The 13,120-nt window shown below is 44.1% G+C and overlaps 1 protein-coding gene across 2 annotated transcripts in view; it reads left to right on the top strand.

Annotated features, from left to right (window-relative positions):
• The window catches only part of Fbxw7 (F-box and WD repeat domain containing 7), a 186,060-nt gene that overhangs the window by 65,219 nt on the left and 107,721 nt on the right, over nucleotides 1-13,120 (top strand). The window lies entirely within an intron of this gene.

The raw sequence follows: 13,120 nt of genomic DNA, 5'->3' as shown, positions 1-13,120 counted from the left end.
GTGTATTCCATATAGAAGGCCGGATGTGGCCCAACTGTAATTGTTCCTGCACAATTTCCTTTAAAGCCTGTAGCTTTGTCTCAAGCAATGGCCACTGCTCCACCCATACCAGCGCCCCAGGGGACCACCGGATAGCTGGAATCTGAGGGGCAGTGGCCCCTAGAATTGGGGGTGAACCCGATACTCTTTCTTTGGGTCCCCCCTGTAATTGATATGGCGAGATCCATCTTGAGCCTTACACCAGGGATAATAGGGACTGTCCAATTTGCCATAGGTTTTTCTCCTCTCCTGATCCCTCCAATCAGACGCAACGGGGAGTCTAGTCAAGCAGGAACTCATTTATTGCAGGCATTACAGAGCTTATAAAGGCATCTGGAAATCCCCCTCCCCCCTGAGGGTGTCCAATCAGTTTAAAGGTCAATAGAGCAGGAAGGCAGCACTTCATGGATCTTAAGGATGATCACGCACTGATTATGCACTCCTCAGCAGTGCAGAAGCATCTGTCAGCCAGTCTGAAGACTTTCAAAACAAGTCAGGCTGCATCTCTCCTGCTTCCTCTCAGCATCATCTTTGTTGATTTGTTCTGGCCACTTATGAGAGCCCTACATCTCCCCCTTTTTGTTTTATGCCCAGGCTTAGCTGGGCCTATGTAGGCTATTTTCTCACGGGTCACCCTTGTTGTCCTGTAATGACGGCTCCCAGAGGGTCAGCGGCTAGCTCTCCCCTCAATCCAGGCACCCTAGTCTGTCTTAGGTTGTCCTCCCCACGATCAAGCCTTGACCATCATTGGGTAGCGCACCTGGCCTTGTGCACACCCTGTCTTAGGTGTACCTGTTGTAGGAGGATCTTACCCATCATTGACATAGGGTGCTCGCTTTGGAACAAGGGACCCCAGCCTGTGGGAAGGCACGCCAAGCCTATTGGAGCTCCACGAGCCATGTATGGACTACCCTAGGAGGGGGCAGGGACTCAGGAGACTGTAAGGCCAAGAGAACTTGAGCAGTGATCTTATTTGAAGACTTTTGGTGTCTAAGGAGCCATAATAAGCACCTAAGGATAAAAAGCACTGAAAGGAACATTAGTACAATCATCAACCATGATCATGATACCCAGCACCATGAAGGCCAGCAACAAGGTCCACCCAGGTCTTTTCATCACCTGTGAAAGGAAAACAAGAGCCTTGTCTCATGGGCACTTTCATCCATGGAGGCTTATATTAATCATCCCTAGCAGTTATATCAGGCTGATCAGGATCCATTACCTCCTGACTATGGAATTCAATATTTCGGGCAGGTATCCGTATCGGAACAGGGTCGCCTATGGGGAAGATGCATGCAAAGCCTTGGCCCTGAGTTAGTAGCGGATCTGGGCCCCACCTGTCTCCTGTCATAGGGTCCTTCCATCGTACCCGGACCTCGGGCCTTTGTTCCTATCTTCCCCAATGCTTTTGAAATTTGGACTCGATTTGATTCTTTTGAAAGTCAAGGATATTGATAGTGAACAAGGCCTGGAGCAATTGCAGATGGGGACTACTTCCCCCTTTTTGTTTTTGTAAATGAAGCTTTATGTTTTGATGGTTTCGCTCTACAATGGCCTGGCCTTGGGGATTGTAAGGGATGCCTGTAGTATGTTGGATTTTCCAAAGTTTAAAGAAGTCTTGTAAGCTTTTACTTGTGAAACATGGGCCATTGTCTGTTTTGATGTTTTGGGGTGTGCCCAAGGTCACAAAACACTGGAGAAAATGACTCTGAGCATGTTTTGACTTTTCCCCAGTGTGAACCATAGCCCAGCAGGCATGGGAGTAGGTATCAATGGACACAAATATGTACTTAAGCTTTCCAATGGGTAGGAAATGAGCGACATCAGTCTGATATAAAGAGTTAGGTTTAAGGCCCCTAGGGTTTACCCCTGGTGGTTGAAGCAGGGGTACCTAAAGAAATGGCTGGCACAATTTACAGGTGTGGACAATTCTCTTTAGGTCCTTGATAGGAACTTGGGGAAATCTCTTATGAAGTCCCCACCAATTGATATGAGTGAGAACGTGGAGGTCCTGAGCTTGTTCTAAAGATGTCATGAACTGTACAGAGGCTAATTTATCCGTCTCAGTATTACCATGTGAAAGAAATTCAGGCAAGCCCTGATGACCCCATAGATGTTGGATAAAGATGGGATTTTTCTCTGCGATGCAACAGTGTACGGGCCTGAATCATCAAGGGAGTAATGGGATTTGTGTCCATTCTGTTGTGAGCCCCCAAAAGGCCAGGGAGAAGATTCTTTACATACAGGCTGTCAGTGAATAAGTTCATGGGCTCATTTACCTTAGATAGAGCTAGGACAACAGCCATTAGTTACTTCAATTGGGCTTATCCTTCACATGGCTGTAGGTAAGACCATGGGGCCTCATCTGCCCCTGAGTAAACAATCATTGCTGCTCCATGTCGAATCCCATTGGTAAACACCATGCACGCCTCAGGCAGAGGCTACAGAGAAAATAGCCAGGGGGCCTTCCAGGGGAGGGAGTGGAAGGAAGTTATCCATCGGTAAGGTCCATAATGATAGTCCAGAGCTCCCAGAAATCCCTCTAGACATATGGCCAATCAGTAGTTGTTTTTGCATAGCCATTCAAAGTCTTTGAGGTGGTGTAGGGAACAACAGTCTTATGGGGGTCCAGGCCATAGTGTCTTAGGGCCAACTTGTGCCCCTTCTCCAGGAGGTCCGCCAATTGGTCCATCGGGGTGTACACCCGCGTTGTGCCTCCCAAGGAAGCGTGAACCCATTGGAGGGGCTTTTCCTCCTGTGTGAAGACATGTCATTAGGGACTTCCCTGATAACACCCAGAACTCCAAGTCCTGGGAGGGGTTATACTGGGACAGTTTGGCTCGATCTATAGCATTTTGGGCCTCCTGGAAAATCTTGGGGACCAAGAGAGATTAAGTCCAAGGGCTTTTTCCCCGCCAGCAGCTGGAACAAAGATTGTAGGGTCTTGCTCGAAGGGAGCCATGCTTGAAGCCAATTAATCTCTCCTAACAATTGTTGTAACCCTGTCAGGGTTAGTGTAGGGGGGACATTGAGCTGGGGTTTTAGCAGAGAGACTCCTTCCAATGAAAGCTTGGCCCCCAATATCCTAAGGGGCGGAATGACCTGTACCTTATCTGCAGAGATATGGAGGCCCCCTTTCTCTAGACATTTTTGAGTGAGTTGGAACAGGTCTCCTAGCTGGGGGGCCGCAGGGGCTCCCAAGATTATGTCATCCATATACATGTATACCAGGGACTGAGGATGTTGACTCACAGGCTCTAAGAGGGATCTTACATAGTCTTGGCAATAGGCTGAACTATTAGCCATGCCTTGTGGTAGCACGGTCCATTCAAATCTCTCATCAGGAGAACTAAAATTGAGTGAGGGGACAGAGAAGGCAAACTTTTTACAGTCTTCAGGGTGTACCAGAATGGAGAAGAAGCAATCCTTAATGTCATCAGCAACAGATGGGAAGGAATAGCAGGGATCCAAGGCAACCCCCGAAGTGGGGTACCCACCAGAACCATTCTCTCATTGACTTTTCGGAGGTCTTGGAGCATCCTCCATTTACTGGAGGATTTGCGGATAACAAATATTGGGGTGTTTCCATTGGATAGCTGGTACCGTGGGGACAGTGGCCTCTAGGATTGGGGGTGAACCTGGGGAATCTTTGGAGGTTCTCCTCTGTAATTGTGAAGATGGGACAGTTCCTCACCCAACTGGTTGACCTCCTCGCTGTCAAGAATGTCTTCATAAAAAGCCCTGTTGTCGGTAGTAATATATGCCTGGGCTTCCCCTAGAATGTCCTGTCCCAAAAGGTTGGCAGATAGCCCCACTGCCACCAGAGGGTGCACCTCGCCCTTAGCCCCATCAGCATCCTGCCAACATAGCCATTCCTTTACTTTATCTGACCAGTTGTTTCCCCCCACGCCCATGATCTGAGGTCCCGGGAGGAGGGCCCAGTGGGAGGGAACTTCCTCCTTTCTGAGGATAGTCTTGTCGGCTATCAAGCATCGGAACCTTTTCCCATCTATAAGTATGCCCATCTTCGGTCTCAATCCAGGGATTATAGGGACAGTCCAATTAGCGGCTGGGTGCAGACCAGGATAGGAAGTAGAGGCAAGGCGCCTACCCCTTTCCTGTGGGGAGCCGTGCACTATTCCTCTTTGGGGTGACAAGGGTAGAGGCTGCCTCTTACCTAGTTTAAAGGTTTCCCCTCTAAATCAAATTTAGATCTGCACTCTGCCAATGGTGCCCCTTACGGCACCATGGGCATGGGGTGGAGGGGGCATTGTCAGGGCCCCCTCCACCAGGCCTGGGCCGGTTATCCCTCTCCGGGCAAGTTTTCTTTATGTGGCCTGATTGGCCACACCTGAAGCATATTCTCTCAGCTTCTCTTTTCTCACCATGCCCTACCCCCCCGCTCCCGCCCTCCATCTAGGGCAAAAAATGCCTGAGACAGGGCTGAAGTGAGCGTTTCTGTCTGTGCCTATAAGGCCATTGTCATAGCCTTGGTCTGGTGTGTCTGTGTCCCCACATCCTTAGCTGCTATTATCCATTGTCCCATGGACCTCTCCTTGAGGCTGGCGCAAGCCAGTTTGTGATCCGAGTTCATCCCATCCCAGACCAGGGGCTTGGTAAATTGTTCTCTGAGTGGACCTGGGGCAGGCGGGGGTGGGGGTGGAGTGGGGGTTGCGGCATAAGTTCTTCTCCACCGGGTCAATGAACTCATGAAGGGGCTCAGTTGGATTCTGAGTAATTCCCTCTGGGGGAGCCTCGTCTAACTTGCGCCATGCGGAGAGCCCCAGGGCTCTAACCTGATTGGTGTAAGGTGCAGGAATAGTGGCTTGCTGTGCCCCTGTAGAATATAGATCAGCTGAGCCAGTCAACATCCCAGGAGTAATGGGGACTGGAGGATTGACCGCCAAACTTCTCTCTGCCTGCGGCACTCCTCCTTAAAGAGGGCGCACCATTTGATAAAGATGGAGCTAGGAAGTACAGCCTTAGCGAGATCTAGCCAATCCTTGCTGGTGCAGGGCTGGTGGGCTAGTCCCTGAAGGAGTGTATCCACCCCGGGTGAATTAGGCCCATCCTCAGCCATGGCCTTTCTTAACTCCTTGAGGTCCTTAGCCTCCCAGGGGTACCAGGGGGCAGGACGGTTACTCCCCGGGTTCAAATTAACTGGAAACGCCTCCACTCTTTCCTTCTCAAATCTAACCCAGTCATCGTTGAAGGGGTCCTTCCGGGTCTCCCCTGCTTCTGGTGCCACAGGCATGGAGGGCTCGGCCCTAAAACATATCTTTAAGACAGCTATGGTGGGGTAGAAGCTTAAGGGAGGATCAATACCCATGCGAATCTCCCTCTGCTGTGAGAGCCGTTCCACCTGGTCCCAGGTGTCCCACGCAAACAAATTGCCAGTGGGCAGCCGGGCGCTAAGTGGAGGGCAGTTTCCTATACCTGTAGAGCATTCTGATCTGTAAGCTCTAAGCCCCTACTCTTGAGCATGTATCTCAGCGCCTTAAGCACCGGGTCCTCAGACTTGGAATGTGCGTTACCCATCTTTTTGGGTCTCACCTCGGAGCCGGATTGGCCCTGACTGCTCAGCTACAATCTGGCCTGTGTGCCCGAGTTCTCAAGCCCACGTTGGGCACCAGCTGTGGAGGTCTCCTGAGGAGCTCGGCTCTGTCCTGCAGACCGGTCCGGGGAAACCCACCATGGATAAGGTCAGGGAAAGGTGAGTGCGCTGTTCGCCCATTCTGCCAGCCCTCCACGCTGAGGACAATCAGATGTGACAGGGAGTCAAGTCAAGCAGGAACTCATTTATTGCAGGCGTTACAGAGCTTATAAAGGCACCTGGAAATACCCCCCCTCCCTGCCCCATCCCGTCCCGTGTCCAATCAGTTTAAAGGTCAATCAAAGGCAGCACTTCATGGATCTTAAGGATGATCATGCGCTGATTATGCACTCTTCAGCAGTGCAGAAATATCCTTCAGCCAGTCTGAAGACTTTCAAAACAAGTCAGGCCACGCCTCCCCGACTTCCTCTTGGCGTCATCTTTGTTGATTTGTTCTGGCCACTTATGAGAGCCCTATAGTTTAGTGTAAATTTTATTGTGAGTCACATTCCAGAAACCCACTTAGGTGCTGCATTTATTCATTGATATTTTATTATGGACAGTGTGTACAGTCCTTGGAACCATACTGCCCAGGATGCTTTCTTTTTTTTGTTGTCGTTGTTCTTTTTGAGACAGGTTTTCCCTGTAGCCCCAGCTGGCCTGGAACTCAACTATGTAGACCAGGCTGGCCTTGAACTCACAGAGGTCTGCCTGCCTCTGCCTCCTGAGTGCTGGGATTAAAGGCCACCATGCCAGGCTTGGATGCTTTCATTACCCTTCTTTCCTTCATTCCCTACTTCCCAGTCCTAGGCAGCCACTCAACAGACTTGGTGTTTGTATGGATTTGCCTGTTTGGACATTTTGCAAAAATGGCGCTATGCAGTATTTCTCCTTTTGTGCCAGGCTTTGCTCATTTACACAGTATTTTCAGAATGTAGTATATAATCTGTCAGTGTTCCATTCATTTGTATGACTGAATAATAGTCTATTTATATGCCACACTTTGCTTAGTCATTCATTAGTTGATAGATCACTCTGTTGACTGTTAGGAGTGTGTGTGTTGTGAACTTTTTGAATAAGTTTTTGTGTTGACATGCTTTTATTTCTCCTGAATATATGTGAATGGGGTGGACTTGCCAAATTACACGTATTTCTCTAAGGAGCTTTCATAATGGTTGTAACATTTTATAGTTCTGCCAGCAGTGTGGGGTTCCAGTTTCTCCATATTCTTGAGGGTAGTTATTCTTTTTTAAAATTTTATTATTATTATTATTATTATTATTATTATTATTATTATGTCTTTTTGAGACAGGGTCTCCCTGTAGTCCCAGCTGACCTGAACTCACTGTGTAGACCAGGCTGGCCTTGAACTCACAGAGATCCGCCTGCCTCTGCCTCCCGAGTGCTGGGACTAAAGAATTTATTATTTTTATTTTATGTGTATGAGTGTATTACCTGCATGGATGTAAGTGCATCCCCTTCATGTAATGCCTAAGGAGGTCAGAAGAGGGCGTCAGATCTCCAGAACTGGAGTTAGGACAGTGATTAGCCACCATATGGGTGCTGGGATTTGAACCTGGGTCCTCTGCAAGAGTAACCAGCGCTTTTAACTTCTGAGCCATCTCTCCAGCCCCTTAGGATAATTAATCTTATATTTTAGTCATGCTAGTTGGTATGAAGTGGTATTACATTGTGGATTATTTCATGTGCTTATTGATCATTTGTTTTCTTTGGAGAAAGATCTATTCAAATTCTTTGTGTAGTGTTCCTTTAATGTTGAATTGTAAGAATTCTTTATATATTATTAATACTAGACCCTTATCAACTTAATGAATTATAAATATTTTCTTTTATTCTGTGGATTATCTTTTTATTGTTGTCATCAAAGAACATGAAGTTCATTTCATCCATTTTTTTCTCTTGGTATGCATTTGATACAATATTACAAGTTTATTTAAAAATAAGTATTCATTGATAGTCTAGGTCTGTCACAGGCTTTATCATAGGTCTGTTCAAAAGCACTGACATTTCTTGTGTTTGATAGCCAAAACCCAAAGGAAACAATTATTCTTCTATTTGTGCTTCAATTCCTCAGGCAGTTGTTTTCAGCTAACCTTATGTTTGACACCTTGTATTACAATGAATAGTTTAATTTGTGTGTGATTGGTTTATTGATGTTAGGCTTGGTTTTTGAATTCACAATTCTTTGGATTGGAGAAGGGGGACATCAAATGGTTTATCATGGCAATTACTGCATTTATTGTATTGTATATGTGTTTGCAGGTGTGTATTCCCCCCCACACCCAGACAGGGTTTTGCTATCTATCCTAGTCTGGTTTTGAACTTGAAAGCCTCCTATCTCAGCTTCCTGAGTGTTGAGATTTTTAGGCATGTACCACTACACCTGGCTGTGATTTCTGCTCTTGAAAGAAAAATGATCCACAAGAGATTTATGTTTGTTTTCTTTTTCACTTTGTATAACATTTTTCAACTTGAATGTGATCTGGGTGGCCAGAAGCTTTCTTGAAACTGAAATGTAGAGGAGAAATCTTGATGACAAGATAACATCAAGAATGTGAGCCATCCGAGTACAGTCTTTGTCCAGTTCCTTAGTTGACCACCATAAACAACTACTGTACCGCAGTAATGCCCCAGGCATCAGGCTAGCCAGAAGAAACAGCTCAAAGGCAAGGAACTATAAACACAATCAGTTGCTGCACAGTACAAGGGAAACAGTTTGCAGTTTCAGTGTAGGTGCCTGTTCCAACCACACAGTAGTAAAACCAGGCATTCGTTTGAAAGAATATAGCAAAATCTGTGGCTGGAGAGATGACTTAGTGGTTAAGATCACTGGCTGTTCTTGCAGAAGACCAGGGTTTGAATCCCAGCATGACATGGCAGCCAACAACCATCCGTAACTCCAGTTCCAAGGGATCCTACGCTCTCTTCTGTGCTCTATAGGCACTGCACGACATGGATGCACTTACACACATGCAGGCAATACACTCATGCACATAAAATAAAAATAAATAAATCAAGAAAATTAAAAAGAATATAGCCAGGCATGGTGGTGCATGCCTTTGAGGCAGGGGATCTCTGAGAGGTCAAGGCCTACATAGCAAGTTCCAGGCCAGCTGGGGCTACAGGGAGACCCTGTCTCAAAAAGAAAAAAAAAAAAAAAAAAAAAAAAAAAAAAAAAACCAACAAAACAAAACACAACAGAAAAAGAGTTCCTTTTAAAAATAAAAATGAGTAAAATATTTTAAAGAACAAAAGAGCAACTCTGGATTTTGCTATATTCTTTTTTAAATTAGTTAATTAAAATTTATTTTATGTGTATGAGTGTTATGCCTGCATGTGTGTAACTGCACCCATGTGCAGTGTCTGCAGGGGGTCAGAAGAGAGCGTCAGATCCCCTGGAACTAGAGTTTCGGGCAGTTGTTAGCCTCCATGTGGGTGCTGGGAATTGAACCTGGGTCCTCTGCAAGAGCAGCCAGTGTTCTTAACATCTGAATCATCTCTCTAACTCACTCTTAGTTATTTACAGTGTCTACTTTCAACCAAAAATTACTAGATATATAAAGAAAGTAGATATAACCCACTTTTCAGATGAAATAAGTTACTGCATAGAAACCAACCCTGAGCAGGAGTAGATAATGATTAAGCAAAGAGTTTAACTAAATATAATCAGAAAAATCTAGGAATCCTGTGTTCGGAGAATTCAAGAAAAAATAGCTTAAATGAGTGAATGGATAGGGAATCTTTTTTAAAATAGATTTTTATTTTATGTGTATGAGTGTTTTGCCAGCATGTTAAGTATGCCTATGTCATACAGTTCCAGGGAAGGTCAAAAGAGAGCATTGGATCCCTTGGAACTGGAGTTAAAGACAATTGTTAGCCACTATGTAGGTACTGAAAACTGAACCTGGTGGGTCCTCTGCAAGAGCAGCCAGTGTTCTTAACAACTCTCCAGCCCTCTAGATAGGGAATCTTACAGTGATATATAAAGAAGCAAAAGAGAGTTTTAGGGCTATTTGGAAAGAAAATAGGTCAGATAAGCAAGACAATTGCTTGGCATTGACAAGCGTTGCTTAGCTGGGTAGTCAAAGTCATCAGACTAAAGGGTGAAGAGAAGAGAAGGAGAACAGAACAAGTGACCTGTGAGATAAAGGATACATGAGGGCTGAAACTCCTCTTGGGGATGGGGAGGGAGGAGCTCAGCCTACTTAACCAAGAATCTCAGGCAGGATTGGCACAAAAGTACCCATTTAGGCACATAACTGGTCAGTCTGCTCAATGCCAGGAATACAGAGAAAAACATGAAAGTTGCAATAGAAAAATAACTTACCAGAAACGATAATGGCTGGAAGATGAGAAAATGCAAATTAAAAGAAAAAAGTCATCAAATAAGAATTTTATGTCTATCGTAGTTACTAAAGATATATTCAGATAAAATAAACACTAGGATTTTGTATCATCCAACAAGGAATTCTAAAGGAAATCCTCCAATTTGAAGGGAAATAGCACCAGATGGCAGGGCATTCTTTAGGAAGAAATCACACTAATAAATATGTAATTTACTATAATTATAAAAAAGCTGAATACTTTATCTTTAGTGTGAAATCAGCAGTCTCTCATGCCATATTGTTGAGTAAGTAATGTGTACATGAAAACAGCTATCAAATTGTACTGTTTCATTTTGGCTAATTTCAGATTTTGTTGATGCTTCTTTTGAGGATTTTCTTGCGTCCATTTGAATGTCTCCTTTTATGAAGTCTCTTAAGAAATAACACATTAAGATTGCATTTAAGCCAGGCATGGTGGCACATACCTTTGATTCCTGCACTTGGGAGGCAGAGGCAGGCAGGTGTTTGAGTTTTAGGCAAGTTGGGTCTACATAGTAAGTTCCAGATCAGCTAGAGCTATACATTGAGATCCTTTCTCAAAACTAACAAGCTAGGATGATTTGTCTGTCTCTCTATCTACCTATCTATCATCTATCTATCATCTATCTATCATCTATCTATCTATCTATCTATCTATCTATCTACCTGTCCTCTATCTATCTATCTATCTATCTATCCTCTATCTATCCTCTATCTATCCTCTATCTGTCTATCTATGGTCTTTTGGAGACAGGGTCTCTCTGTAGCCCCACCTGGCCTGGAACTCACTATGTAGATCAGGCTGGCCTTGAACTCATAGAGATCCACCTGCCTTTGCCTCCCAAGTGCCAGGACTAAAGATGTGAGCCACCACTCCCAGCCACAAGGATGATATTTAGTAATACAATGTAATAAAATTAACATGTTAAACAGTATTTAACATTTTAATTTCTATTTCACAAAATTCAGTTACATTCATTATATTCACATTATTGTGCCTCTATCACTACCTATTTCTAGAACTTTTCCCCTAAACAGAAACTATTCAGTAACCAATAATTCTTCATTTTCTTCTTTAAGTACTTTTTGGATTGTTTGTACTACTAGGCAGCCTTCTTTATAGTCTTGACACAAGCTGCTTAGACATTCTTTGCAGACTTTTCTCAATTTGTGGATTGCTTTTTTTTTTTTTTACAAGTATTTTTTGATGTTCACAAGTCTTTTATTAGTTTGATGGTCAATTTATATCACTGACTTTACATTTCACGCTTTTTGCTTTTATTTTTTTAACATCTCTTTGTAGTTTGCCTGGCCTGACACTTGCTGTGTAGACTAGCTGGCTTTGAACTTGTGGTAGTCCTACTACCCTTGTCCCCGGAGTCCTGGATGATAAGCATGTACCACTGTGCCAGACTCTTTCTAGTTTGTTGTTTTATATTGTATGTTGGAAGTCTGAATAACAGCCTCTATAATTATATCTGCATCCTAATTTTCAAAAGCTACATGTGTTATACCTTGTGTAACTGAAGGAACTTTGCATATGTGATTAAATTAAGAATATTGAGTTGAGGAAACCAAGCAGTTGGGGCAGAGGAAGAGATGGGAGAGCGATTCAGGGGTTGCAATGACTTTTTTTCAAGAAGGAGCAAGGGATGGTAATCTGAAGAAATAAGATTTCTACAGGCTTATGGAAAGTATTGACTTACTAACATTTTGGATTTAGTTCAGTGAAACTGTTTTGGACTTCTGACTTCAAGAACTGTATGATACGGACTAGGCTGGAGAGGTGGCTCAGGGGTTAAGAGCACTGCCTGCTCTTACAGAGGACCCAGGTTCAGTTCCCAGCACCCACATGGCAGCTAACAATCATTCGTAACTCCAGTTCCAGGGCTTTGACACCCTCTTCTGACCTCCTTGGGCATTGCATGACAGGGGTGCACATGCAGGCTATACACTCATACACAAAATTAAAATAATAAATTAAAAAAAACCTATATGATAATAAACTTATTTTATGCCAATAAATTTGTAGTAGTTTGTTACAATAGCCGTAGGAAGCTTATGCACCCACATTGAGTTTCTTACAACCTCCTGTAACTTGAGTTCCAGGCAATCTCGTGCCCTCTTCTACCCTCTGTAGGCATGCAGATGCACATGCTTACACACACACACACATACATACATACACACACGCACACACACATACACACACGCACACACGCGCAAATTTTAAAGAAGGCCAGTATTTTCTTAGGGAATCACTGAAATTCTCATAAACAGAATTTTCTGTTCATGGAAATGTTAAAGGCACTGCTGATGAGGACCACCTATGGGTTTGTGTGTAGAGGCTGGAGGTTTTCATTGTCCACTTTATTTTTCAACACAGAGTCTCTCACTGAATGTGCTGAATGTGGAACTTGACAATTAGCCAGACTGGCTGGCCACTGAGCCCCTGGGATCTTCTTTTCTCCTCCTCCCCAGTGCTAGGATTACAGGTGCATGTGCTCACCTTTTGTATGGGTATGAGATCAGAATTCAGGTCCTAATGCTTACATGGTAAGTACTTTAACTACTGAGCCATTTCCCTGACTACTCAATTCATATTATATCAAAGTATCAGCATTGCTTAGAACAAACACTTCTGTGGTGCTGGGGATCAAATTAAGGATTTGTACATACTAGGGAAATGTTCTGTCAATGAGCTATTCTCCTAGCTCTATATCTTATGAGTTACCATTATTACTAAAGATTTAAAAAATATTATTTTATGTGTATGAGTGTATTGCATGCATGTAAAATGCACCTGTGTGTGCATTGCCCACAGAGGTCAGAGAGGGCATCGAATCCCCTGGAACTGGAGTTACAGACAGTTGTTAGCCACCATGTGGGTGTTGGGAATCAAACCCAGATCCTCTACAAGAGTAACAAGTACTCTTAACTGCTGAGTTAACAACCCCTACCAAAGAGTTTTTGCATCTTCTTTTTAAACAAATGAATATTTTAAAATTTCAAAATGCAGAATTTCCTTTTTTAAAAGTTAATTGAGGGCTGGAGAGATGGCTCAGCAGTTAAGAACACTGACTGTTCTTGCAGAAGACCCGGG

This window comes from Nannospalax galili, unplaced genomic scaffold, assembly GCF_000622305.1.
Source record: "Nannospalax galili isolate Female #2095 unplaced genomic scaffold, S.galili_v1.0 scaffold305, whole genome shotgun sequence".
NCBI classification, from domain to species: domain Eukaryota; kingdom Metazoa; phylum Chordata; class Mammalia; order Rodentia; family Spalacidae; genus Nannospalax; species Nannospalax galili.
The sequence above is the reverse complement of the archived record's forward strand: the minus strand, read 5'-3'. Positions and strand labels throughout refer to the sequence as shown.